General features: G+C 47.3%; 1 long non-coding RNA gene across 4 annotated transcripts in view; it reads left to right on the top strand.

The window, feature by feature from the left end:
* The first annotated feature begins 10,441 nt into the window (after positions 1–10,441).
* The window catches only part of LOC130276383 (uncharacterized), a 43,942-nt gene continuing 29,001 nt past the window's right edge, over positions 10,442–25,382 (top strand). For all 4 annotated transcript variants that reach the window (XR_008845105.1, XR_008845104.1, XR_008845106.1 and 1 more), the window contains exon 1: positions 10,442–10,674. This is a non-coding gene — a long non-coding RNA (uncharacterized LOC130276383). The remainder of the gene's footprint in view (positions 10,675–25,382) is intronic.

Raw genomic sequence — 25,382 nt, 5'->3', positions numbered from 1 at the left:
AGCATAGCAATTACTTGTTGTTTCAGTTAAAGTAAATCAATGCTAATCAATAGCATTATAGTTTGGTACTGACACCAATTCCTTCTCCAACTCATATGGTGTAATTGTAATCTGTATAAAATTGGTTACTTAGTTATTCTATAAAACTTTCATAAAGACAGTAAATTCATATTCCTGACATATTGACCAGTCAACCCTGTATTGTTGTTATGATAAAGGAGCATTTGACATGGATTCCTAGGTTATCAATATGATCCTTGACCAGTGATCTTCAGCTATTGGCTCTTTAGTTGGTATCCCGCTAGGTTGGCTTATGGCTATCCTGCCATTTTTTTTATATTTTGAGTATTACATGTATCTAGTCCCATGACAATTTCTGTCAGGGTGCTGGATGAAATGCATTGGGAGCATTTTAGGGCCCAGGTAGGATGAGCATTGGTTAGTGCAGGGCATGGGTTGGCCATTTTATGGTGAGTGCTCTCTGATGGTTCCATTAATAAGCAAGTGCTGGCCATTTGTAAGCTTAGTACAGAGCAGGTGTTGCCATTATCACATTTGGGTACTCCGCCAGTTCCTAAGAATGCAAGAATGAATAGGGCTGGCTCTGAGGACATTGGATTTTACATCCTGTAGGTGGGACCTGGATTACCTAACTGGTATTTGCATTTTTCCAGCACGTTTAGGCCCTTGTTAAATGTAGAGGAGGCACAAGGACTATAGGCATACCTTGTTCTCAATCATGTGTTAAGACAGCTTCTGCCTGAATTGGAGAACAGTACTATGAGATATTGACACCCAAATGTATTCTTGCAATAATTCCTTTTCCTAGGGTACCTGGTACATCATGTTATTTGCAATGTATTTTTTATAAGACATTGAATTTAGGTTAAGTTGCATCTAACCATTTGCTGTACAGTATACTCTTTACTTTTTTCTTTTTAATTTTTTTTTACTTAAGTGAATTGTGCTGAGCTGCAAGCGTGGGGCAGATTCATTTAGCCTGACAAGACCTTTTAAATCTGGGCATTAAAGAAGTACTGCAGTGAAAAAAAAATGATTTTCAAATAATTGGGTGCCAGAAAGTTAAACAGATTTTTAAATTACTTCTATTAAAAATATTTAATCCTTCTAGTACTTATCAGCCACTGTATGCTTCACAGGAAGTTGTTTTCCTTTTTTCTGTCTGACCACAGTGCTCTCTGCTGATACCTGTGTCCATGTTAGGGACTGTCTGGAGCAGGATATGTTTGCTATGATAGGTTTGCTATTTTTGCCTGATTCAGCCAAATTTATTACATGGTCACAGGGCATGTGATAAATTTCGTGGAGGATACAAATTTTTTGAAATTTCACTCTTCATATACACCAAAAAGCTATGCTAGGTCTGGGCTGGTGTAGAATTGTGCCTTATTGGGGGGGTTGCGACTTTTTTGTGAAAGTCGCAGTTGATAAATGCATTACCACTGCACAAGACTAACCCTTAACATCTGGCTTGTACGCTCTTTTAAAAAAAAGGTGTAAATCAAAAAGGCACAAAAAATAGCCTGAGGCACAGCGCTGTGCCTAAATAGAGACAGATCTACACACAAAAACAGCTCTAAAGACAATGATAAATGCCCCCAAATGTTCATACATAGAAACTGACTAGTTGAGGTCTGGTGACCAATATTTTATACATTCTTACACAAACATAGCTCTTCAGTGGTAATAGCAAAGAGTAAACTGTTAACCCTTGCACAGCCATAATATTTCAGTGTATGCAATGGCAGACATGTAATGCAAGAAACTGGGGAACGGTATTGGGACACTGTACGTTAGCAAATCTACGTGGCAAACACTAATGACACTAAAGCAAGGTATATAGAGTTACTGCTGTAAGGTACATTATGTTACTTTACTTATTATAAATGTGAGGCACATGGGGTTAATATTTCAGAACCCCATGGAACATTTATAAAAAGTAACCTTATGTACCTTATATGAAGAAACCCATATAATGAACCCGTGTTTTAGTTCCATGAACCTAATTTACCTTATTTTGACTGCAAAGGTCTCATATTAGTTACACCTTAGTTTTAGATCTCCCACCTTCCAAATGAACATTGCAAGGATTAATTCTAAGCTTACATTGCCTTACTTACGTTGCTTGCTATCCTACCAGAATTGGACAGTCCCAGTAAGTATCACAGGCACTACCGGTGGGTAAATAAGCAACAACATTGAATCAGTTATTTAAAAAAATGTTTCTTCCTTCCCCAGTGAGACAGTTTTGTTGCAATTATTCTTATTGGTACACTACTAATATATTGTGTATACATGTGTTTAATGTGGTTGTCCGAGTATAAAACCAATAAGACCCGTGCAGTATCCTGGTACCCTGTCTACTTGGTGCAGAAGTTATAGATTGGCATGTGTCAGTAGACTCCTTTCAATCTGTGTAATCCAGGAATAGGAGCATGTCTGACATGTATTACATTGATTTGTATTACCTAATCTGTGCATACTCAGTAGTAAATATATGTGCAATGGATTATATTATCTGTGCTTTCACCTCTGGTGTATTACATACAAACGTATGAGAGGCAGGACACATGATCCTTCCCGCATAGGCTTCTAATAGCAGTCATTGGGGGACACCACTGCTAAAAGATTACTTCCCCCTTGGGGGTGTAACACAGTGTGTTCCACAGCACAGCCCACACCCTAAAAAATAAACTTTTTGTGAGAGGAGTCACCAAATCCAATCCTCTCTCCTCAGACAGATGAAGCAAAATAGTCAGTGTAAGCCTAGTTTCGGCATGTGAAGGTCCAAGCATATCCTGTAAATCCTATATTTCTCTACAGAGAGGGAAAAGTCATAAGGGAGAAGAAAGGAAGAAGTGCTCTTCTACAACTAATGGTCTCCTAGTGGATCTCTGGCCAAAGCCACAAACGTAACTGACTATTTTACACATGCAGACCCCTTATTGACAAGAATTGGTGAGGCCATGAAGAAGGTGCCTAGGGTTCATCTAGTGCTCTTTTCGCTACTATGACATCACTCACGCTGACTGGAGAACTATTTCTCCCTGCTGACCCTACATAACATCTGCACTATTCCCCATGGGTATGACAATAAATGCTTGAAATTTATTTAACCCCTTAAGGACTCAGGGATTTTCCGTTTTTGCACTTTCGTTTTTTCCTCCTTACCTTTTAAAAATCATAACCCTCTCAATTTTCCACCTAAAAATCCATATTATGGCTTATTTTTTGCGTCACCAATTCTACTTTCCAGTGACATTAGTCATTTTACCCAAAAATTCACGGCATAACGGAAAAAAAAACATTGTGCGACAAAATCGAAGAAAAAAAACGCCATTTTGTAAATTTTGGGGGCTTCCGTTTCCATGCAGTGCATAGTTCGGTAAAAATTACACCTTATCATTATTCTGTAGGTCCATACGGTTAAAATAATACCCTACTTATATAGGTTGGATATTGTCTTACTTCTGGAAAAAATCATAACTACATGCAGGAAAATGTATACTGTCACGATGCCGGCTGGCAGGTAGTGGATCCTCTGTGCCAGAGAGGGATTGGCGTGGACCGTGCTAGTGGACCGGTTCTAAGCCACTACTGGTTTTCACCAGAGCCCGCCGCAAAGCGGGATGGTCTTGCTGCGGCGGTAGTGACCAGGTCGTATCCACTAGCAACGGCTCACCTCTCTGGCTGCTGAAGATAGGCGCGGTACAAGGGAGTAGGCAGAAGCAAGGTCGGACGTAGCAGAAGGTCGGGGCAGGCAGCAAGGATCGTAGTCAGGGGCAACGGCAGAAGGTCTGGAACACAGGCTAGGAACACACAAGGAACGCTTTCACTGGCACAATGGCAACAAGATCCGGCAAGGGAGTGCAGGGGAAGTGAGGTGATATAGGGAAGTGCACAGGTGAACACACTAATTGGAACCACTGCGCCAATCAGCGGCGCAGTGGCCCTTTAAATCGCAGAGACCCGGCGCGCGCGCGCCCTAGGGAGCGGGGCCGCGCGCGCCGGGACAGAACAGACGGGGAGCGAGTCAGGTAGGGGAGCCGGGGTGCGCATCGCGAGCGGGCGCTACCCGCATCGCGAATCGCATCCCGGCTGGCAGCGGAATCGCAGCGCCCCGGGTCAGAGGATGTGACCGGAGCGCTGCAGCGGGGAGAGTGAAGCGAGCGCTCCGGGGAGGAGCGGGGACCCGGAGCGCTCGGCGTAACAGTACCCCCCCCCTTGGGTCTCCCCCTCTTCTTAGAGCCTGAGAACCTGAGGAGCAGACTTTTGTCTAGGATGTTGTCCTCAGGTTCCCAGGATCTCTCTTCAGGACCACAACCCTCCCAGTCCACCAAAAAAAAAGTTTTCCCTCTGACCTTCTTGGAAGCCAAGATTTCTCTGACAGAGAAGACGTCCGAGGAGCCGGAAACAGGAGTGGGAGGAACAGATTTGGGAGAAAAACGGTTGAGGATGAGTGGTTTGAGAAGAGAGACGTGAAAGGCATTAGGGATACGAAGAGAAGGAGGAAGAAGAAGTTTATAAGAGACAGGATTAATTTGACACAAAATTTTGAAAGGACCAAGATAGCGTGGTCCCAACTTGTAGCTAGGGACACGGAAGCGGACATATTTAGCGGAGAGCCATACCTTGTCTCCAGGGGAAAAAACGGGAGGAGCTCTTCTTTTCTTATCCGCGAACTTCTTCATGCGTGATGAAGCCTGTAAGAGAGAATTTTGGGTCTCTCTCCATATGATGGAAAGGTCACGAGAAATTTCATCCACAGCGGGCAGACCAGAGGGCAAGGGAGTAGGGAGGGGGGGAAGAGGGTGACGGCCGTACACCACGAAAAATGGGGATTTGGAGGAAGATTCAGAGACCCTGAAGTTATACGAGAATTCGGCCCATGGGAGGAGATCTGCCCAGTCATCCTGGCGGGAGGAAACAAAATGTCGCAAATAATCACCCAAGATCTGGTTAATTCTTTCTACTTGTCCATTGGACTGGGGATGATATGCAGAAGAAAAATTTAATTTAATCTTGAGTTGTTTACAGAGAGCCCTCCAGAATTTAGACACGAATTGGACGCCTCTATCCGAGACAATCTGCGTGGGCAACCCGTGAAGACGAAAAATGTGTACAAAAAATTGTTTAGCCAACTGAGGCGCAGAAGGAAGACCAGGAAGAGGGATGAAATGTGCCATTTTGGAGAATCGATCAACGACCACCCAAATAACAGTGTTGCCACGGGAAGGGGGTAAATCAGTAATAAAATCCATACCAATCAGAGACCAAGGCTGTTCGGGGACAGGCAGAGGATGAAGAAAACCAGCGGGCTTCTGGCGAGGAGTCTTATCCCGGGCACAGATAGTGCAGGCTCGCACAAAGTCCACAACATCCGTCTCCAGAGTCGGCCACCAATAGAAGCGGGAGATGAGTTGCACAGATTTCTTGATGCCCGCATGACCTGCGAGATGGGAGGAGTGACCCCATTTGAGGATTCCGAGGCGTTGGCGTGGAGAAACAAAGGTCTTTCCTGGAGGAGTCTGCCTGATGGAGGCAGGAGAAGTGGAGATCAGGCAGTCAGGTGGAATGATGTGTTGCGGAGAGAGTTCAACTTCTGAGGCATCCGAGGAACGAGAGAGAGCATCGGCCCTAATGTTCTTATCGGCAGGACGAAAGTGAATCTCAAAATTAAATCGGGCAAAGAACAGAGACCACCGGGCCTGGCGAGGATTCAGCCGTTGGGCAGACTGGAGGTAGGAGAGGTTCTTGTGGTCGGTGTAGATAATAACAGGAAAACTTGATCCCTCCAGCAGATGCCTCCATTCCTCAAGTGCTAATTTAATGGCTAGAAGCTCTCGATCCCCGATGGAGTAGTTCCTCTCTGCTGGAGAGAAGGTCCTAGAGAAAAAACCACAAGTGACAGCATGCCCGGAAGAATTTTTTTGTAGAAGAACAGCTCCAGCTCCCACTGAGGAGGCATCAACCTCCAATAGGAAGGGTTTGGAAGGGTCAGGTCTGGAGAGGACGGGAGCCGAAGAAAAGGCAGACTTGAGTCGTTTAAAGGCGTCTTCTGCTTGAGGAGGCCAGGACTTGGGATCAGCATTTTTTTTGGTTAAAGCCACGATAGGAGCCACAATGGTAGAAAAATGTGGAATAAATTGCCTGTAATAATTGGCGAACCCCAAAAAGCGTTGGATAGCACGGAGTCCGGAGGGGCGTGGCCAATCTAAGACGGCAGAGAGTTTGTCTGGATCCATCTGTAGTCCCTGGCCAGAGACCAAATATCCTAGAAAAGGAAGAGATTTGCATTCAAACAGACATTTCTCAATTTTGGCATAGAGTAGATTGTCACGAAGTCTCTGAAGAACCATACGGACATGCTAGCGGTGTTCTTCTAGATTGGCAGAAAAAATTAGGATATCGTCCAGATATACAACAACACAGGAGTATAACAGATCACGAAAAATTTCATTGACAAAGTCTTGGAAGACGGCAGGGGCGTTGCACAGGCCAAAGGGCATGACCAGATACTCAAAGTGTCCATCTCTGGTGTTGAATGCCGTTTTCCACTCATCCCCCTCTCTGATGCGGATGAGGTTATAGGCGCCTCTTAAGTCCAATTTAGTAAAGAAGTGGGCACCTTGGAGGCGATCAAAGAGTTCAGAGATGAGGGGTAAGGGGTAGCGGTTCTTAACCGTGATTTTATTAAGACCGCGGTAGTCAATGCAAGGACGTAGGGAGCCATCTTTTTTGGACACAAAGAAAAATCCGGCTCCGGCAGGAGAGGAGGATTTACGGATAAAGCCCTTTTTTAGATTCTCCTGGACGTATTCAGACATGGCAAGAGTCTCTGGGGCAGAGAGAGGATAAATTCTGCCCCGGGGTGGAGTAGTGCCCGGGAGGAGGTCGATAGGACAATCATAAGGCCTGTGAGGAGGTAGAGTCTCAGCTTGTTTTTTGCAGAAAACATCCGCGAAGTCCATATAGGCCTTAGGGAGACCGGTTACTGGAGGAACCACAGAGTTACGGCAAGGGTTACTGGGAACCGGTTTTAGACAGTTCTTGGAACAAGAGGACCCCCAACTCTTGATCTCCCCAGTGGACCAATCCAGGGTTGGGGAATGAAGTTGAAGCCAGGGAAGTCCAAGGAGAATTTCCGAGGTGCAATTGGGGAGGACCAAAAGTTCAATCCTCTCGTGATGAGATCCGATGCTCATAAGAAGGGGCTCCGTGCGGAAACGTATGGTACAGTCCAATCTTTCATTATTTACACAATTGATGTAGAGGGGTCTGGCGAGACTGGTCACGGGGATGTTGAACCTGTTGACGAGAGAGGCCAAAATAAAATTTCCTGCAGATCCAGAGTCCAAGAAGGCCACAGTAGAGAAGGAGAAGGCAGAGGCAGACATCCGCACAGGCACAGTAAGACGTGGAGAAGCAGAGTAGACATCAAGGACTGTCTCCTCTTTGTGCGGAGTCAGCGTACGTCTTTCCAGGCGGGGAGGACGGATAGGACAATCCCTCAGGAAGTGTTCGGTACTAGCACAGTACAGGCAGAGGTTCTCCATACGGCGTCGTGTCCTCTCTTGAGGTGTCAGGCGAGACCGGTCGACCTGCATAGCCTCCACGGCAGGAGGCACAGGAACAGATTGCAGGGGACCAGAGGAGAGAGGAGCCGAGGAGAAGAAACGCCTCGTGCGAACAGAGTCCATATCTTGGCGGAGTTCCTGACGCCTTTCGGAAAAACGCATGTCAATGCGAGTGGCTAGGTGAATAAGTTCATGTAGATTAACAGGAATTTCTCGTGCGGCCAGAACATCTTTAATGTTGCTGGATAGACCTTTTTTGAAGGTCGCGCAGAGGGCCTCATTATTCCAGGACAATTCTGAAGCAAGAGTACGGAATTGTACGGCATACTCGCCAACGGAAGAATTACCCTGGACCAGGTTCAACAGGGCAGTCTCAGCAGAAGAGGCTCGGGCAGGTTCCTCAAAGACACTTCGGATTTCCGAGAAGAAGGAGTGTACAGAGGCAGTGACAGGGTCATTGCGGTCCCAGAGCGGTGTGGCCCATGACAGGGCTTTTCCGGACAGAAGGCTGACTACGAAAGCCACCTTAGACCTTTCAGTGGGAAACAGGTCCGACATCATCTCCAGATGCAGGGAACATTGGGAAAGAAAGCCACGGCAAAACTTAGAGTCCCCATCAAATTTATCCGGCAAGGATAAGCGTAGCCCAGGAGCGGCCACTCGCTGCGGAGGAGGTGCAGGAGCTGGCGGAGGAGATGACTGCTGAAGCTGTGGTAGTAACTGTTGTAACATAACGGTCAGTTGAGACAGCTGTTGGCCTTGTTGCGCTATCTGTTGTGACTGCTGGGCGACCACCGTGGTGAGGTCAGCGACAACTGGCAGAGGAACTTCAGCGGGATCCATGGCCGGATCTACTGTCACGATGCCGGCTGGCAGGTAGTGGATCCTCTGTGCCAGAGAGGGATTGGCGTGGACCGTGCTAGTGGACCGGTTCTAAGCCACTACTGGTTTTCACCAGAGCCCGCCGCAAAGCGGGATGGTCTTGCTGCGGCGGTAGTGACCAGGTCGTATCCACTAGCAACGGCTCACCTCTCTGGCTGCTGAAGATAGGCGCGGTACAAGGGAGTAGGCAGAAGCAAGGTCGGACGTAGCAGAAGGTCGGGGCAGGCAGCAAGGATCGTAGTCAGGGGCAACGGCAGAAGGTCTGGAACACAGGCTAGGAACACACAAGGAACGCTTTCACTGGCACAATGGCAACAAGATCCGGCAAGGGAGTGCAGGGGAAGTGAGGTGATATAGGGAAGTGCACAGGTGAACACACTAATTGGAACCACTGCGCCAATCAGCGGCGCAGTGGCCCTTTAAATCGCAGAGACCCGGCGCGCGCGCGCCCTAGGGAGCGGGGCCGCGCGCGCCGGGACAGAACAGACGGGGAGCGAGTCAGGTACGGGAGCCGGGGTGCGCATCGCGAGCGGGCGCTACCCGCATCGCGAATCGCATCCCGGCTGGCAGCGGAATCGCAGCGCCCCGGGTCAGAGGATGTGACCGGAGCGCTGCAGCGGGGAGAGTGAAGCGAGCGCTCCGGGGAGGAGCGGGGACCCGGAGCGCTCGGCGTAACATATACGTTTAAAAATGTCATCTTCTGACCCCTATAACTTTTTTATTTTTCCACGTACAGGGCGGTTTGAGGGCTCATTTTTTGCACCGTGATCTGAAATTTTTAACGGTATGACTTTTGTTTTGGTCGGACTTTTTGATCACTTTTTATTCATTTTTTAATGGTATAAAAAGTGACCAAAATACGCTTTTTTGGACTTTGGAATTTTTTTCCGCGTACGCCATTGACCGTGCAGTTTAATTAATGATATATTTTTATAGTTCGGACATTTACGCACGCGGCGATACCACATATGTTTATTTTTTTTTAATTTACACTGTTTTATTTTTTTGGGGGGAAAAGGGGGATGATTCAAACTTTTATTAGGGAAGGGGTTAAATGACCTTTATTAACATTTTTTTAAACTTTTTTTTTGCAGTGTTATAGGTCCCATAGGGACCTATAACACTGCGCACACTGATCTGCTATGCTGATCACTGGCGTGTATTAACAGGCCTGTGATCAGTGTTATCGGCGCTTGACTGCTCCTGCCTGGATCTCAGGCATGGAGCAGTCATTGTCGATCGGACACCGAGGACTAGCCGGGATACTTTCACTTTCGCTTTAGAAGCGGCGGTCAGCTTTGACCGCCGCTTCTAAATGGTTAATACTGCACATCGCCGCGATCGCCGCATATTAGCCGCGGGTCCCGGCCATTGATGAGCACCGGGACCGACGCAATGCGATGCGGGGTCGCAGCGCGACCCTGCTTCATATCGCGGGAGCCTGCGCAGGACGTAAATATACGTCCTGCGTCGTTAAGGGTTTAAAGGGCTACTTCGGTGGAAAACATTTTATTTATTTTTTTCAAATCAACTGGTGCCAGAAAGTTAAACAGATTTGTAAATTACTTCTATTAAAAAATCTTAATCCTTCCAGTACTTATCAGCTGCTGTATGTTCCAGAGGAAGTTGAGTAGTTCTTTTCAGTTTGACCACAGTGCACAGTGTTAGCAGAGAACACTGTAGTCAGACAGAAAAGAACAATTCAACTTCCCCTGTAGTATACAGAAGCTGATAAGTACTGGAGGGATTAAGATTTCTTTTAATAGAAGTAATGTACAAATCTGTTTAACTCTGGAGCAAGTTGATATGAGAAAAATTGATTTCCAAGAGAGTAACTTGTGAAATACCCCACAGCTGTGGTCCCCATGCTCAGTATTTTTTTTACTTGCTGACAGTAGAGATGTGCTGTAGCGGCACATGACCAATGCAGACAGTTACTTGCCTTAGTGACAGTTTGTATGCCCAATGACTGCTGGTGCAATCCTGTGTTTTCCTCAGTAGCTCTGAGCGAGAGCAACCCTCTCTTCACTTCATTCCTCTAGAATTTACCTCTGGGGTGTAATTGATGTAATGCTGTTAAGACCTAAGTAGTTGATTTTTTTACCCCATCAGAAAAGTGAGTTGGATGAAGCCTGACTCCGAGTTGTTGATCTCCAGACATTAAGTTGATCTCTAGACATTTGCGCACAGTGAGGTAGAATATATTCCAATCTATTTCAGTGTTTCATTTCAAATGATTTCTCCGGTTCTCTGCTTTCACCAGAAACTTTTATTCCTATGATTGTCATATTCAAAAATGAAAATGCATTAGACCATTATATTGAAGTACATAATATTGATTTATTATCATGCCTTTTAAAGTACAATATTACCATAGCTAAAGAAATGTAAATACAAATTATTTATTGTATCTGTAATTTTTCTATCGCGCTTGCCAAGTATATGAAGATCATGTATAACAGTGAATTTCAATTTATTGGAGGAAAATATACGACGGCGCAGAACAATGGAACAGTTTCTGAATATTTGATGGTGTTTGTTTAGAAGCTGATTCATATTAGATAGAGTTGACCAGATTGACAAAAAAATGCAAATGTTCCTGCCAGCCCCGGCTAAGGCGAGTAATATTAAAATACAAGAGATTGTAATGTTCTAATTACTATTCGCTTAACATTCCCTTTCGGATATTGTCATAAGGGGTTGACTTTGACAATAAGAACAATTTATAAACATACAATGGTATAAATGCTTTTATGTGATGTTGTACATTGGCTTTTGCGTTTAGAAATGAGGCAGTTTAGGATGTCGGATGCTGTCATGTAAGACTATAAGGGTTGGAAAAGGTTCTTTCTTGCTTGGGTATTAAATAAAGCTAGGACTACGCTTACTGTGTGATGTGGCAATACAGTGTACCCTTTCAAGATCTTTCAGGACCAGAGCCTGCAGCAAAGGGGGATGGTCTTACTGCAGCAGGTGGCACCCAGGTCGCTACCCCTGGCACGACTCGTCCACACAGGTAGCTGGGGGTGGCATGGCACAGAAGGTGACTGGCAGGATGTGGCAAGATGGCAGAAAGAGAGGCAGGTAACACTGGGATAGGGAAGGTAGGGTACCTAGGAACGGATACACAGTAACAGGAGCACAGGACTTCACAATGGCATTGACTACCAAAGATCCAGCAGGGAAAGCAGGGAGGAGAAGACACTTATGGATCAGGGGTCAGGTGCAATCACTCTAATTAATTGGGTACTGGCCCTTTAAGAGAAAGAGCTCCAGCATGCGCGCGCCAGAGGAGGCTGAGGCACGCACATCGGAGCTGCAGGCTGAGACTCGCATGCGGGCACGTCCGGCGATGTGAATCTCAGCCCCGCCGACAGCGGAGACACAGGCAAGGAGCGCTCACGGTCGGCGTGTCCGGCCGGAGCGCAGATGTTACAGTACCCCCCCCTTTGGTCTCCCCCTTTTCTTTGGAACTCAAAGAATTCCCCACTACATGAGACCAGGAGTGTTCAGGAACGGGCAAAGATCATAAGGAGCTTGCAGACTTCTGACAAGGAGTCTTCCATCTTCTAAGATGACCACCTGGTGAGGAAGAATGTCCCCCATTCAAGACTTTACGCCTGACAGAAGGAAACACAGGAGGAACAAGACAATGATGTTGACAAAATTGTCCACAACAAAGAATATCTACCTTCTTCCAGTCAACATGTGGAGAATGGCGTTGAAAGCAAGGAAGTACACTGTGGTAGTACACAGAATACAATTCTCTCCTTATGCACATTTCCTACATGCATGTCGAGGGGTTTGAAATTGCACCATACAATTCAGATTTTGTCCATTTACAGAAGAGATGTGAAAGGGCTTGGTGAGACGAGACACTGGAAGACTGGATTTATAGACCAGGGAGGCACCTATGAAGTTACCAGCGAAAACAGAGTCCAAAGGAGCAGAAGCAATGAAAGAAGTCCTGGCAGAGGAGAGGAGGTATTCACACCAAGGGATGCCACTCCAACTTGACTAAGGTGAGAGCATTCTCCCGGATGCAGAGGACGTGCAGAACAGTCTTTGAGAAAGTGCTCCAGACTGGCACAATATAAGCACAAATTCTCAGTGCGGCGTCCACTGCATCTTTCCTGTGACGTTAATTGAAAACAGTCCACATCCATAGCCTCTTTGGCAAGAGGCAAAGTAGGTAGCAGGGAAGGATGTTGGGACGCCAGATGAGGTAATGTTCGGACAGGTTCTTTTTCTAGGGTAAATTCCTCTTGCCTCTCAGCAAAACGCACATCAATTTGGGTGGCTAAATGGATAATTTCGCTGAGGCTAGCCAGAGAATCTCGTGCATCGAGAACATCCTTGATAAGAAAGGAAAGTCCTTTTTTAAAGGTGGCACACAAGGCCTCGTGGTTCCGAGAACTGCGCAAGAGTGCGGAACTAAACCACATAGTCACATACGGAGGAGTCTCCTTGACAGAGATTTAGTAGAGCCGTCTCGGCAGAGGAGGCTCGCGCGGGCTCTTCAAATGCATTGTGGAATTCTGCAAGAAAGGCTGACAGGTTCAGGGAGACCGGATCTCTATGATCCCAGAGAGGAGTAGCCCAGGCTAAAGCTTTTCCGGACAGTAAACTGAAGACAAATGCCACTTCAGAATGCTCCGTCGGGAACCAATCCGCCATGAGTTCAAGATGGATAGAACAGTGTGTCACAAAGCCTCTACACAGCTTGGGGTCTCCGTCATACTTAGAAGGCAAGGACAAGCGAAGCTAGGTCCCAGATGAAGCTGCAGACTCAGGAGGAGGATCAGGAACAGGTGGCTGCTGCTGTTGTTCCTGCAGAACAACAAGAATCTGTTGCATCATGGCTGTAAGTAAATTCAACTGTTGTGCTTGATGGGCTAACTGCTTCGACTGCTGAGCCACGACAGTGGAGAGATCCGAGACATCTGGCAAAGGTACCACAGCAGGATCCAGGGCTGGATTGGAAAGATCCGAGAGACCAGGCAAAGGCCCCCCAGCAGAATCCATGGCCAGATCTTGCTGTTAGGAATCACGGCAGGTGGTGGATCCTCTGGGCCTGTGTGGATGGAGACTTGAGCTGTGCCAGGGAGCGGAGTCTAAGGTTCCACTGGTTTTCACCAGAGCCCCGCAGCAAAGGGGGATGGTCTTGCTGCAGCAGGTGGCACTCAGGTCGCTACCCCTGGCAAGACTTGTCCACACAGGTAGCTGGGGATAGGGAAGGGAGGGTAGCTAGGAACTGATACACAGTAACAGGAGCACAGGACTTCACAATGGCATAGACTACCAAAGATACAGCAGGGAAAGCAGGGAGGAGCAGACACTTATGGATCAGGGGTCAGGTGCAAGCACTTTAATTAAATGGATACTGGCCCTTTAAGAGAAAGAGCTCCGGCGCGCTCGCACCCTAGGAGGCTGAGGCACACGTGCCAGAGCTGCAGGGACCAGGGAGCTGACACAGAGGAAGTTGAGTGACGGGCTGAGACTCTGTCTTCTGTTTGGGTCTATAAATGGATTTTCCAGTAAAAGAGAAACATGTCTGCTTTCTTTCAAACCTGTCATATTGCTGCTCATGCTCCTATACCTCAATGGGACTATCCTGCAATGGCCACCAACACATGGACCAGTGAGAGGCTCTTTTTGAAAGAAACAAATATCACACTAATTGTTAGTGTCCCCAAAATAATTCTCCTCAGAATTACAAGAGTCCGCTGTGTTTTGATCACCTCCTTCCTTCTCAGACACCAGATCAAGGGTCACAGTGAAATAGATCCTGGTTGTACCCAGTGAAGATCTGCCCCCTTCCTTATTAGTTTTATCAGAAACGGTGCACGCGCTAAGAAAGACCACTCAGACACCTGTCAGCTGAGACAACACTTTATTACAGAGGAGGCGACTACAGTGGGGTTTATAGGTTTTACAATGCTGTGTGCAGGAAGTTACGTAAATTGGGTGTGAAAAACAACTAATTGGTTAAAACTCCTTCTACATATTCTTCATTAGATACATTTTCTTCCTTATCTTTGCTACATTCCACAGCTAGCCGCCATCTTCGATACATGTTGGGAGGGGTAAGGAGCATTTCAGGTGAAGGAGGAGGAGTAGTTTAGCTGGAGGAGAATCTCTGTATGCAGCTTCGGAAAAATAGACATGTATATATATATATATATATATATATATATATATATATATATATATATATATATTAGTACATAGCAATCCACTACAGTTTATATTAGTACATATGAGTCCACTACAACAGTAGGCACACAAACACCCTCCAGGGAAACATGATCAGGCTTAATATTCTTAAAGGATGAGGGAAATACTTGTGTGCTCAAGCAGCCTCCCTAAAACACACTTGTGACCATTCTCTCCACAGTAGAAACACAACCCCACATGGGTTCCACCTCTGGTACCGGTTAGTGCAGCGTTTCCCAACCTTTTTGAGTTCGGGCCCCCTAACAAAAAAAAAAAAAAAAAAAAAGGGAAAAAAACGAAATGCACAATATATAATATCTTTTTATTTGTGGGTATGTAGTTTACAGTGCTGCTTTATACAGCAACTCACAAATGTCGTCTTCTCTGATCAGCGTCGTTCCCTGTTCTTCTCTGTCTGACCATTTCTTCCAGCAACAACTCTTCACCATTTTTTGGGAGAACTGCCAGTGCAGTTTTTGAGCCAAAGTCAGAAGTGGATCTAGTAGGAAGTAGAAGTCCTTCCTTTAAATTTCCCATTCCTTTTAAATACACTTCTGACTTTGGCTCAAAAACTGCAGTGGCAGTTTTCCAAAAAATGCCAGAAAAAAACCTATGTGGAAACCTAGCTTTAAACCTGCAAAACAAATCTATTAGGCTCCGCACTTTACCAGCATCAGCCTCCAGATTCCCCTTTTACAAGTGAAAAAGAATCCAGGGGCGTATAGGTGTAAATGGGTAACAGAGGGGTGTAGAAAGGTATACATAGGTGACAGGTGTGAAGAGGAGTGTACATACGTGAATTGGGTGTGAAAAACAACAGGGGTGTTGATGGGTGACAGAGGGGGTCCCGCCCCTCAGAACGCGTCGTCTGATATCACTCTACCTCATTGTTCTTTGTTTTTTGTTTTATCGTAAATAAAGTACTGGGATTCATCTCCCGAGTCCATCCTTTGTTACCAAAAGGGACACTAGTCCCCACCGGAGCAGAGTGCCTTGCACACTTTTTATACTGCAGTTTGCGGTGATTTGCACCCTGAATTCCAGACCGTTCGGGGGATATCCAGGACGGAGTGGTGCCAGCAGCACTCCCGGATCCTTGCAACAGCTGACAGCCCACTGCCTCGGTGAAATACACTATATGGTGTTGGGCCCTGAGTACAACACCAGAAGGTGAGCACAACCTTGAAACCTTGATATTTATGTTTTGTTACTAAGGGTAATGGCACACTGTTGCGCCTGGTGTCTCTGCTTCGTTTGCATATCTCTCTACCTGTAGAGGGGTGTAGGGGTGATAGAGGTATGTACAGGGGTGACAGAGGGGTGTAGAGGAGTATACATGGGTGACAGAGGGGTGTAGAGTAGTGTACATGAGTCACAGATGGGTGTAGAAGAGTGTACATGGGTGCCAGAGGGGGGGGGGGTAGATGAGTGTACATAGGTAACAGAGGGTTGTAGAGGAGTGTACATGGGTGGCAGGGGGTTGTAGAGGAGTGTACATGGGTGGCAGAGGTGTGTAAAGGGGTGTACATGGGTGAAAGAGTGGTGTAAAGGGTGACAGAGGGGTGTATATGGGTGACAGAGCGATGTAGAGGAGTGTACATGAGTGGCAGAGGGGTGTAAAGGGGTGTACATGGGTGACAGAGGGGTGTACATGGGTGACAGAGGGGTGTAGAAGACTGTACATGGGTGGCAAGGGGCGTCGGCGTGACAGGGATGGACAGGAGTGACAAGGTGGTAACAGGGGTGGACAGGGGTGACAAAGGTACAGAGGGGTGAACATGGGTGAAAAGGATGTGGTCATAGGGGTGGACAATGGGGAGTGAACCTGGTTGGCACTGGTATGGACAGGGTTGGCAGAAGGGTGGATAGGGGGATGGCCAAGGTGGACATGGATGACAAGTGGGTGGACATGGGAGACAAGGGGTCAGTGGTCCCCCCTCTGTTCCTTTGTCACTCCAGTCCACCACTCTCTGTCACTCCTGTCCACTCCTCTTTTAATCGCTTGTCACCCTTGTCCACCACAAGGGTGACAAGCGATTAAAAGAGGAGTGGACAGGAGTGACAGAGAGGGGTGGACTGGAGTGACAAAGGAACAGAGGGGTGAATAGGGGGGGTGGACATGGGTGACAGAGGTGCAGACTTGGGGATGGTCAGAGGGGTGGACGGGGGGTGAACATGGGTGACAGGGGGGTGGCTAAGGTGGACATGGATGACAGGAGAGTGAACACAGGAGATATGGGGGTGGACAGGGATGACAGGAGGGTGGACAAGGATGACAAGGGGGATAAAAGAGGGGTGACAGGGGTGACAAAGGGAAAGAGGGGTGAATAGGGGGTGGACATGGACGACAGGGGGTAGACTGGGGGGGTAGACTGGGGTGTGGACAGAGGGGGGAACATGTGTGACAGGGGGTAGACTGGGGGCAGACATGGGTGACGGGGTAGACTTGGGGGGTAGAACTGGGGGGCAGACAGGGGTGACAGGGATGGACAGGGGGTGGACATGGATGACAGGAGGGTTGACATGGGTGACGGGAGGGGGGAGTGGACAGAGTTGAGAAGGGGTAACAGAGGGGTGGAAAGGGTACAGTACCTTAAGCAAGCCATTTTTCTTCACTACACCGACACTGGAATCTAGCGCAGCTTCCACGTTCTTCCCCTCTGCGGCAGGGCACTCATTCACTGCACCGCAGGGGGAAGGGGGACGCTGGTGCACGGGTCACTACACCGGCCCGACGCAGCTTCCACGTTCTTCCCCTCTCTGCTAGGGCACTCACTGGGCCGCTGGGGGAAGGGGCCGCTGGGGGCCGCACGCACAGCAAAGCGCACACAGACGTCCCTTCTCCCTGCGGCACCGTGAGTTACAGACGCGCAGGCCGGGGCGTGAAATAAATAAAAAAATCCTGCGGCACCCACGGCACCCTGGTTGGAAATCACTGGGTTAGTGAATAGGAAACGGAGAAGGGTCAGGCAGTAAAGGAGAGGTTAAATTAGTAGATCACTCTCGCCTGCTTTCACACAGTTGTCTGTCTAATTGCACAGCTATTGTCATTTAAGGCACAAATTTCTGCCTTAAAGGGGTACTCCATTGTAAACATCTTATCTCCTATCCAAAGGACCCAGCGGCGGGAACCCTGCGATCTCTGGGCCAGCAGCAGCAGCATCCAGAACACGGAAGCTTGCAGCTTCCGCATTCATAGCATCACATCATGCCCCCTCTATTCATGTCTATGGTAGGGGGAGTAGCGGCTAGTATATAGCCTTCACGCCTCCTCCCATAGGTGTGTATGGAAGAGGCGTAGTGGCCGGCATTGCCAGCCATCAGGCATGGAGCGGAGTTTGCTTCATGCACCGAATGACAGGAGTGCCACAGCGGAGATCGCGGGGGTCCCGCAATCTAACATCTTATCCCCTATCCTTTGAATAGGGGATAAGATGTTCACAGCGGAGCACCCCTTTAAACTTAGCCAACTGATAGGTAAGATGCGCCAGATTTTCAAACAGCTGGGTGCAATCTTGGACTGCCTTGTCTAAGTTTACACTTATTAGCCAGTTGTTGATTATGTCCCTCAGTGTGCATTGCTATTTATTATCCCAGTTACAAAAATAGTTTTAACCCCTGCTTTTAAAACTCCACAAATGCACACACTATATAGTAATAAGGTCCGATTGGGTCTTGGAGTTATAAGGGGTATTCCAGGATTTTTTTTCTTCAACCTTTGAGTCTAGGGTTCTAATTTATAATACAGTGTAATATGCTTCTAATACCTCCCTGCTCTGCTTTGTCCTGATTTATACAGTGCATGGAACCCACGCTCTGAAGGGCAGTAAGTAGTGCAAGTCTTTTTACTGTTTATCTGATTTTTCTTAGGATTCCATGTGGCCAAGGACAATGGGGGAGATTTATCAAAGTTGTCTATGTCCCGCATCAATATAGACCAAACTGCAGAGCGTTAGGCTGGTCTATTGTGCGCCTAACTTATCAAAAGGCGCACGGCTCTTGATAAATTCTGCGCACGGACTTCGGGATTTATGCTTTAGATTGTATTTAAACCTGCTCCATCATGGTCTGACATTTCAAAATTCTTTCAGCCGATGCGACTTGTCGCTGAAAAGTCGCTTTTGATAAATTCAGCACCAATGCATTTTTCCGTCTAAAATAGACTTGAATGCATCATGTTCTAAAAATTCTTTAAAGCAAAAGTCGCAAAAAAGTCGCACTTATTTAGACTGCGACTTTCTGTGCGACAAATTTAGACAGGCAAAACCAGTCTAAATCCTTTGATAAATATCCCCCAATATGTCATAAGTCATAAGAATGCTTTGACAACAGTAAAAGCCTTGTGGTCCCGTGCATAAAACGGGACAAGGTGGAGGTGATAGAAGCATATTACACTGTATTATAATTTGAAATCATAGGTGCACAGCAGACTAGAGAAAAATAGTGATTTAAATTGTGCCAGTTCTATCCACAGATTCACACTCAACACAGATAACTCCACTTTTTCACTTCACTTATGCACTATCATTTAGCAGCAAGCCCAGAGTGAGCAAGATGTCAAACAGCTTCTAGCTCTTGTACTTATCTCACAATCCAAGAGTCTTCTAGTTGAGACATTAACCTTGACTCACCTTTTTGTCTTCTTGTCCACTGGTTTATGCAACTATGCTTTAAAAAAAAAATCTCTTCTTAGATCCTACACACAAGCCCACCTTCTTAATTTCATCTTCTGAAGCCCACCTTCCAGCCAAACAAATGAACACCTGCCAGTCTGAATACCACCACTGCAAATATATCACCTACTTGTGCCCTTCGAAATGTCTTTTATTACAACAGCTCAGCCACGATTCCCCGCAAGCTTCAATAACAAGACTTTTTACCCAGTGAACTAGCAAACAGATCTGGCTTCTTATAAATTATAAAAGAAATAATGTCACACATTGAATGTAAATATATTGAGTAGAACAAAGGCCGGTTGCTGTAACAACATTGTACAAAGTACCATTTCCCGGCCTGAAATATGTGCATTTAATTTTTGTAGGGGGGGGGTGGGGGGGAAGAGTCTCGAAAGCCGAAGCCGATTTTAGCTCCTTACCTCCACATTAAATAATCATAGATTCTGCAAACAGCCAAATTAAACACAGTGAAATAATGGTTAATGTCGTAATACACTGACAATTTAACCTAGCCAATATTTTTATTGCCTGGTACTATAAAGTCAGCCGAGCTCAACTTGCTTTTGACTGTAGGAAAATAGGTTATAGACCATTTGGGAATGACCAATTTTTCAAATGCAGCCATACAGTTAGACTAGAACCACTAATACTGTGTTTTTTCTCCACGTTATTGCTGGTATAATCTTTTGAGAATATTTTATAACGGCAATAGCCTTCTAAAAATCAGTCTTTACTGCAGTTAATGACTGGACAGCTGGAGTATTAACTGACTTTGGCCTTGCCTGTAGCTATTAACTAACAAACCAGTTGTTAGCAGGTAGGCTACCAATTTTTATTTTTTTAATTTTAACAATTTTTTTTATTTTTTACAATTTTTTAACATCTTCAATTTTTTTTATTAAAGTTTCTTTATTGGTACAAATTGATGTTAGCTTCTTGCTCTTGCAGATGGAAAATGTGACAGATGGAGCACCTATTATACAATATGTTCTAAAGACTATCGGAGATCTTCTTCCAGCTTTGCTAAGTTTATGACTTTTCTCTTTCCTCCAGATCTTAATCCACAGCCTTCTTTTCCTTTAATATCAATGATTCTTATCTTCTCTTAGGATACACTTACCTTTCTCACATACAGAAATCTACACGAACAGTGGGTGCAGCTCCATTAAACTTTGAGTGTGATCCTGTTGTGTAGGTGGGAGCTCCAAGAAAGAAAGATCTTTTCACCTGCACACTACTCTCTCCCCCAAGGGAGGGAATGATTTCCAGGCATAAGTGAGGAAGACAAGATGCATGCTACTGCTCCTTGAACTATGCCAGCCAGTGGCCTGCCTTCCAGATGACTCAGGGGTAAGACATTCCCCAGGAGTGACAACAATGTGGCTCCTACTCCTTCTTAGGCTCTTGCAAGATTTCTAGCAAAGAAGAAAGACCTTTAAAGGGGTACTCTGCGCCTAGACAACTTATTCTCTATCCAAAGGATATCGGGATCTCCGTGCTGGATGACTGGTGATGCGGGGCAGAGGCTTGTGACATCACAGTCACGTCCCGCTTGTGATGACGGCCGTCACGCCCCATCTCATTGACTTGCATTGAGGGGTTATGGCCGTGATGCCATGAGTGGGGCGTGACCATGAAGTCACAAGCCTCTGGTGCTGCACCCGGCACTCTAAACGAATGCTGGGTGCAGCACGGAGATTGTGGGGGTCCCCAGCGGTGAGACCCCTGCAATCAGACATATTGTCCTCTATCCTTTGGATAGGAGATAAGATGTCTAGGGGCGGAGTACCCCTTTAAGGGCTGGTGACTACATTGGTCCCAGGAGTATACTTCCACTCCCAGTTCTCTCCTCTATGACCATAATAAAGCAGTAAAGCTGTTAAGAGGCTCCATGAAGAACTGCATTGCACCTGAGCCAGGATTGATGAGGTCCAAAATGAAGGAAACCAGAAATCTCTGCAGATGTAAAGGCTTATGACTGAAATGAAAGCATTAGAAGAAAGGGAAGCAGTCATTCAGTGTCACCTGTATGAAGACTTAGGTCACTCAATCAGTTGGTGCCCTTGCTCCTGCAATAATGCAGTGATGACCTTGGTGAGTAAAAGTCATGAGGTTGAATCTGATAGGGTGGGTGTCACGATGCCGGCTGGCAGGTAGTGGATCCTCTGTGCCAGAGAGGGATTGGCGTGGACCGTGCTAGTGGACCGGTTCTAAGCCACTACTGGTTTTCACCAGAGCCCGCCGCAAAGCGGGATGGTCTTGCTGCGGCGGTAGTGACCAGGTCGTATCCACTAGCAACGGCTCACCTCTCTGGCTGCTGAAGATAGGCGCGGTACAAGGGAGTAGGCAGAAGCAAGGTCGGACGTAGCAGAAGGTCGGGGCAGGCAGCAAGGATCGTAGTCAGGGGCAACGGCAGAAGGTCTGGAACACAGGCTAGGAACACACAAGGAACGCTTTCACTGGCACAATGGCAACAAGATCCGGCAAGGGAGTGCAGGGGAAGTGAGGTGATATAGGGAAGTGCACAGGTGAACACACTAATTGGAACCACTGCGCCAATCAGCGGCGCAGTGGCCCTTTAAATCGCAGAGACCCGGCGCGCGCGCGCCCTAGGGAGCGGGGCCGCGCGCGCCGGGACAGAACAGACGGGGAGCGAGTCAGGTAGGGGAGCCGGGGTGCGCATCGCGAGCGGGCGCTACCCGCATCGCGAATCGCATCCCGGCTGGCAGAGGAATCGCAGCGCCCCGGGTCAGAGGACGTGACCGGAGCGCTGCAGCGGGGAGAGAGAAGCGAGCGCTCCGGGGAGGAGCGGGGACCCGGAGCGCTCGGCGTAACAGTACCCCCCCCCTTGGGTCTCCCCCTCTTCTTAGAGCCTGAGAACCTGAGGAGCAGACTTTTGTCTAGGATGTTGTCCTCAGGTTCCCAGGATCTCTCTTCAGGACCACAACCCTCCCAGTCCACTAAAAAAAAATTTTTTCCTCTGACCTTTTTGGCAGCTAAGATTTCTTTGACCGAGAAGATGTCCGAGGAGCCGGAAACAGGAGTGGGAGGAACAGATTTGGGAGAAAAACGGTTGAGGATGAGTGGTTTGAGAAGAGAGACGTGAAAGGCATTAGGGATACGAAGAGAAGGAGGAAGAAGAAGTTTATAAGAGACAGGATTAATTTGACACAAAATTTTGAAAGGACCAAGATAGCGTGGTCCCAACTTGTAGCTAGGGACACGGAAGCGGACATATTTAGCGGAGAGCCATACCTTGTCTCCAGGGGAAAAAACGGGAGGAGCTCTTCTTTTCTTATCCGCGAACTTCTTCATGCGAGATGAAGCCTGTAAGAGAGAATTTTGGGTCTCTCTCCATATGATGGAAAGGTCACGAGAAATTTCATCCACAGCGGGCAGACCAGAGGGCAAGGGAGTAGGGAGGGGGGGAAGAGGGTGACGGCCGTACACCACGAAAAATGGGGATTTGGAGGAAGACTCAGAGACCCTGAAGTTATACGAGAATTCGGCCCATGGGAGGAGATCTGCCCAGTCATCCTGGCGGGAGGAAACAAAATGTCGCAAATAATCACCCAAGATCTGGTTAATTCTTTCTACTTGTCCATTGGACTGGGGATGATATGCAGAAGAAAAATTTAATTCAATCTTGAGTTGTTTACAGAGAGCCCTCCAGAATTTAGACACGAATTGGACGCCTCTATCCGAGACAATCTGCGTAGGCAACCCGTGAAGACGAAAAATGTGTACAAAAAATTGTTTAGCCAACTGAGGCGCAGAAGGAAGACCAGGAAGAGGGATGAAATGTGCCATTTTGGAGAATCGATCAACGACCACCCAAATAACAGTGTTGCCACGGGAAGGGGGTAAATCAGTAATAAAATCCATACCAATCAGAGACCAAGGCTGTTCGGGGACAGGCAGAGGATGAAGAAAACCAGCGGGCTTCTGGCGAGGAGTCTTATCCCGGGCACAGATAGTGCAGGCTCGCACAAAGTCCACAACATCCGTCTCCAGAGTCGGCCACCAATAGAAGCGGGAGATGAGTTGCACAGATTTCTTGATACCCGCATGACCTGCGAGATGGGAGGAGTGACCCCATTTGAGGATTCCGAGGCGTTGGCGAGGAGAAACAAAGGTCTTTCCTGGAGGAGTCTGCCTGATGGAGGCAGGAGAAGTGGAGATCAGGCAGTCAGGTGGAATGATGTGTTGCGGAGAGAGTTCAACTTCTGAGGCATCCGAGGAACGAGAGAGAGCATCGGCCCTAATGTTCTTATCGGCAGGACGAAAGTGAATCTCAAAATTAAATCGGGCAAAGAACAGAGACCACCGGGCCTGGCGAGGATTCAGCCGTTGGGCAGACTGGAGGTAGGAGAGGTTCTTGTGGTCGGTGTAGATAATAACAGGAGAACTTGATCCCTCCAGCAGATGCCTCCATTCCTCAAGTGCTAATTTAATGGCTAGAAGCTCTCGATCCCCGATGGAGTAGTTCCTCTCCGCTGGAGAGAAGGTCCTAGAGAAAAAACCACAAGTGACAGCATGCCCGGAAGAATTTTTTTGTAGAAGAACAGCTCCAGCTCCCACTGAGGAGGCATCAACCTCCAATAGGAAGGGTTTGGAAGGGTCAGGTCTGGAGAGGACGGGAGCCGAAGAAAAGGCAGACTTGAGTCGTTTAAAGGCGTCTTCTGCTTGAGGAGGCCAGGACTTGGGATCAGCATTTTTTTTGGTTAAAGCCACGATAGGAGCCACAATGGTAGAAAAATGTGGAATAAATTGCCTGTAATAATTGGCGAACCCCAAAAAGCGTTGGATAGCACGGAGTCCGGAGGGGCGTGGCCAATCTAAGACGGCAGAGAGTTTGTCTGGATCCATCTGTAGTCCCTGGCCAGAGACCAAATATCCTAGAAAAGGAAGAGATTGGCATTCAAACAGACATTTCTCAATTTTGGCATAGAGTTGGTTGTCACGAAGTCTCTGAAGAACCATACGGACATGCTGGCGGTGTTCTTCTAGATTGGCAGAAAAAATTAGGATATCGTCCAGATATACAACAACACAGGAGTATAACAGATCACGAAAAATTTCATTGACAAAGTCTTGGAAGACGGCAGGGGCGTTGCACAGGCCAAAGGGCATGACCAGATACTCAAAGTGTCCATCTCTGGTGTTAAATGCCGTTTTCCACTCGTCCCCCTCTCTGATGCGAATGAGGTTATAGGCGCCTCTTAAGTCCAATTTAGTAAAGATGTGGGCACCTTGGAGGCGATCAAAGAGTTCAGAGATGAGGGGTAAGGGGTAGCGGTTCTTAACCGTGATTTTATTAAGACCGCGGTAGTCAATGCAAGGACGTAGGGAGCCATCTTTTTTGGACACAAAGAAAAATCCGGCTCCGGCAGGAGAGGAGGATTTACGGATAAAGCCCTTTTTTAGGTTCTCCTGGACGTATTCGGACATGGCAAGAGTCTCTGGGGCAGAGAGAGGATAAATTCTGCCCCGGGGTGGAGTAGTGCCCGGGAGGAGGTCGATAGGGCAATCATAAGGCCTGTGAGGAGGTAGAGTCTCAGCTTGTTTTTTGCAGAAAACATCCGCGAAGTCCATATAGGCCTTAGGGAGACCGGTTACTGGAGGAACCACAGAGTTACGGCAAGGGTTACTGGGAACCGGTTTTAGACAGTTCTTGGAACAAGAGGACCCCCAACTCTTGATCTCCCCAGTGGACCAATCCAGGGTTGGGGAATGAAGTTGAAGCCAAGGAAGTCCAAGGAGAATTTCCGAGGTGCAATTGGGGAGGACCAAAAGTTCAATCCTCTCATGATGAGATCCGATGCTCATAAGAAGGGGCTCCGTGCGGAAACGTATGGTACAGTCCAATCTTTCATTATTTACACAATTGATGTAGAGGGGTCTGGCGAGACTGGTCACGGGGATGTTGAACCTGTTGACGAGAGAGGCCAAAATAAAATTTCCTGCAGATCCAGAGTCCAAGAAGGCCACTGTAGAGAAGGAGAAGGCA

This window comes from Hyla sarda, chromosome 6 (genome assembly GCF_029499605.1).
Source record: "Hyla sarda isolate aHylSar1 chromosome 6, aHylSar1.hap1, whole genome shotgun sequence".
Classification (NCBI taxonomy): domain Eukaryota; kingdom Metazoa; phylum Chordata; class Amphibia; order Anura; family Hylidae; genus Hyla; species Hyla sarda.
This window is presented reverse-complemented; position numbering and strand designations above follow the sequence as displayed.